This window comes from Haliotis rufescens, unplaced genomic scaffold (assembly GCF_023055435.1).
Source record: "Haliotis rufescens isolate VD_foot unplaced genomic scaffold, xgHalRufe1.0.p SCAF_87, whole genome shotgun sequence".
Lineage (NCBI taxonomy): Eukaryota > Metazoa > Mollusca > Gastropoda > Lepetellida > Haliotidae > Haliotis > Haliotis rufescens.
In genome coordinates, this window is record NW_025964380.1 from 348223 (window position 1) to 352951 (window position 4729).

Below are 4729 nucleotides of genomic sequence, written 5' to 3' on the forward strand. Positions count from 1 at the left end.
TGTATTCACCATCATCACGACTGTGTGGGCTAGAGGTAAGTGTCTGATGAAAGAAACAATCCATGAAAGATGAGGACAAGGAGCAAAAGCAGAATATTATTTACTGACAGGGAACTATTTCATTATATAACTCTCTAATTTAATCTCTCATCAGATTAAATCAACTCCTAGTCTCAACCAAGTCTTATTCACCCCAGATTATATGAATAAAACGAATCAGAACACAGCCAACCTCAACACAGCAACCGGTGTAGACTCAGATAACTCCCCACGCTCAAATGACTCCCCCATTTGTTTTCAAGAATACAAATGTTTTGACACTAATTGTGCGTTCTGTCTGACAGGAATCTATAATGTTAGTCGGCACATGAATGCAGTTTAAGGTTTTCAGTTGAGACATAATATGTCTAGACATTATCTTTATATTTAGGCCCCGAATTGCTATATTCAGATCACGACAACGAAACAGCATATTTTGTTTCAATTCTTTAATTGCCTGTCTTGTCCTATAAGTGTTGTTCAACTTTAAATGTTACCACTGTTGTATATCCACAAACAAGAGCGTTCTCCCGATTTGCGGAATGTAACAGCCATTTGGCTCTTACTCTCAGTTAATTAACAGACGGTAACCTATGTTTTGATTTTGAAATAAGAGGCATGTTTTATAAAATAAAGTAATAAATGGAAAAAGGTAAATAAAAACGAAGAATAAAACGTAAAGATTCCAGGATACACTCAAAAATACAAACAATTGTCAGAGGTAATGTTTTCATCTTGACACTGCCTGACCTTGACCTTGATATTTGAATTTAGTAGCACAGTTGCATTCACTTCCCCTTCCTGTTTGTTTGTTAACGCCGCACTCAGCAATATTCTAGCCATATGACGCCGGTCTGTAAATAATCGAGTCTAGACCAGACAATCCAGTGATTGAGATCATGAACATCGATCTGCGCAATTGGAATAGGATGAAATGCATCAACCAATTTAGCGAGTCTGACCAACCGATCCCATTTGTCGCCTCTTACGGCAAGCATTGGTTGCTGAATACCTATTTTACCCCGGATCTTCGCGGGTCTCTCGCTCACTTCTGACATAGTTCAGATTGACCAGTTAATGCTAATTATTGTGTTCGTCCCTTCAACATCGGCATAATCACGTTACAAGAACGGATGATTTACAACAGTGTCTGCAAGTTTAATAAAACACTATTTGAAGTACTGTTCCTTGGAGAGCATTCATTTGCACTCTATGATAACATGTAATGGGATTGCTGCAATACAATGTATATGGGAGTTGTCGAATGAGGGTATTTACATATATTTAACATGTGAGCTATGGTCACGAAATGGTGTTGTGTTTTACTGTTTATTTTCTCTTAGATACAGCTGTGATACACTGTCCTGACATAGCCTACTTGGGTACTTCTGCCCAAATTACCTGTTCCACGTCTGTCAACTTCAGTAGTATCATTTACACATGCCCATGCGGAGTTGCACCACAGTGTTGGGTGTCAGACTGCAACAATCTATCAGGATATAATGCAAGCATCATCAACCAAACACAGACTGAAATCACGATAATCAGTGTACAATCCAAACATGCAGGGAACTGGTCATGTACTGATGCTGGATATGCTGGAACAACGTTTTGTCTTCTTGTTGTCGCAAGTAAGTAGGATGATTCGGACAAATGTTGAGAACAGTAGATGAAAGAAAACAAAAGGTAACCATTGAATGACATATAGGATACCTACAACGTAATCAAGCATTGAAACATTCACTTTTAAAGCAAATGTCAGCTGGCTAATGGTGGCGTGTTATGCCATTCGGACTATAAACATCGGGACATTCACAGATATCTGTTGAAAGGGTACCTCATATCAGCACTTCGCATGTGTGATATACGCTTGCCAACCATATTAAAATATCACCGAGACATTACAATATTGAAGCCAAAAGAAGATGTACTCATCAGCCAATTACAAGTATGTAATCATTCTACATTTGAAAGCAACACTTTCCGTTCTGAGAAATTTTGTGTGGCATGCACGATGTCAGCCACATTAATACAAGCATATGACAGGTATACCAATTATATGTTTGCACAATCTGGATTGTATTAACATAATATAATGTAACACAATGTGCTTCACTTGATGTTTTAGAGATTCCCTCGGTCAACATAACCAGTGATGTGGATGCTGATTCAGTGAATCTGGGTGACATAATATCCCTCACAGTGGACATTCAAGACTGCCACTGCTCTGACGCTTACAGCTTAACACTACAGATCGGGAGTGCCACCTATGCATGTGAGACTGGGTGGAACGCAACCGTCGATAACCTGACTCAAACTGTACCCATCAATGCGACACAAGCACACTTCGGGAACGTTACGCTTGTTTTTGTCTGTGGTAATCACAAGTGGAATATTACTCCTGGAGGTGTTAACGAGCTACAGCAGAACAGTAAGTATTATTCATGTCGTGATTCACCTATCAGTTCAATGCCGCAAGCATAATTTGGGAAGGTAACTGGGACATTTCCTTCGGTTATGTGTGTATTAAATGGTAGGTGAACATTTGAAAACATTAACATAAACAGAGGACAACTGATACCGGTTAATTTACATTGCAACTGCCTTCGAAATAGAAATCAAACGTGCTGTGTCCGCCAGAGTGTCTTGCGAGCATACAATGAGATGTTTAACTTGAACTACAAGGAGTAAAATACTGATATGCAAGTTTTAAAACTTAAAACCAATTTTAGAAAAATCCGCTTCGATATCAATGTTTACTGAATACTTGTAACTTGAAATAGTTGTTTAGTGTTAAAAAATACATAAACCTAGCGATGTGCCCTGTTTGACAAGCATATGCAACTGACAATATTTTTACCTGACAGTCAACGTAAGACACGCGATACCTTTGTTCATCGGACAGTCCTTCAGATGTTACGTTTTGTCAGTTAAAAAGCACAAAGGCAATCACCACAGACGAGATCAAAAGCATCACATGTGTCCCATGTGGTATTTAAATAGCACACGTAATAAGTAAGTTATAATCTTTTGAGTGTGTACATTCATCGGGCTGGCATGTACAGACATCTCGTTGTGTCATGCTTTACTAACATTAATCTGGAAACAAAGTTTTACTCTACTAAATTCTGACATCCATGTCAAACCTATGACAATACTCGATTGTGAGCGCTCGGGGCATTGTATCCACGGAGATAGGGAGTTGCAGGTTGTTCCGTGTGCAGAGAAACGTAATAATGATGTTGCAGTAGGCACCTTCCTGGTATCATCCAACACTGACGTGAACTCGTGTAATTGACTGTGAAGACGCGATATGTCGCCCATCTTATAATTCACGTCATCCTTGACATCAAATATTTGGCAAATACTTTACAGCTGCTTTGTCACATCAACAGTTATAAATTGAAAACTTGTGTGTTGAAAATACAATTTGTTCTGTTACAGGAACTACTCTAGTAGACTCAAGTGTCGTTTCAGTCTCTTCAGGTGTGTTAGCGCTATCTATAGTTGTGGCAGGAGCTTCTGCAGCTTTTATTATCATCATAATTATTACTATCGTCTGCTGCTACCGCCGCTGTAGAAAACAGGTAAGCCAGCTCTGAACCTAACACTATAACTGTGTATTGGCCAGCACATACGGCTGATTCCGACGTGAATATAAAACACTTCAAATTACACAATGCAGAAGTAAATTCTTCACATTGAGTCTTATTCGTCTTTATAGCTAAAATGGATAGAATTATCATTAAACCCCCCACATGATATCGAAAAATGAGCGGGCCACTGTATCTTGATAATGCCCTCATATTTGCTTGACGACGGGCCATTATTACGCCCGTTGTTAGGAGAGTCATAGGGATAGGGATAGGTGACGTCACGTTCAATAGTAACGTCATCTGGTTTGTCCTATGACGTTTCATTATTGTAAAAGCGGGTCAGTGACATTCGTGTTGATTGCAGTTAATGTTTCAAAATCAATATTGTTGTTATCCATTTTAGCTATAATAACGGTAACGCTATTTTTCAGGGTATTATCATTAGCAGAAGCCCCTGGTCTTTTCAACTACGCTCTTACGCCAGGCAGTTAATAGAAGACCTTGGGTTTCTGCAAATAATAAATGCCCTGACAAATATAGTATTGATCCGAGTGAATGTTGGATGGATTAACCATTGGCAACCCCAAACAATAACCAAGTTATAGTTGTTGATATAATATATCAATATCGAATAGCTAACGTAATTTACATGGGATATTTATTTTGTTTGTTTTGCCGTTGACTACAACAGGTGACAACATCAGCAGACACTCATACACATGATAGCTTGGTTGTACCTGTGTCACAAGGAAAACGGAAGGTAGCAGTCGTATATCCCCCTTCCGAGGACGCTGTGCACCAGGCTGAGGACAATGTTGTATTCGGCCCTGGAGGATCTGCTTCTGGTAATGATCAACAAGGACCCGGACTCCGTATTAATCCTGTGTACGTCCCTACTATTGTAGGTGACAGAATAGTCACAACAGGGACATCAACAGAGACAGGTGTGATGGGTAGGTTCACTCCTTTACATGATACTAGTTTGACATTCCAATTGCATGTAGGGTTCTTATCCTAATACACCTGTCTATCAATATATTAATACACGTTGGCTACGCAATGTTTACACTTTCAGAATGGATTTCATCAACTAT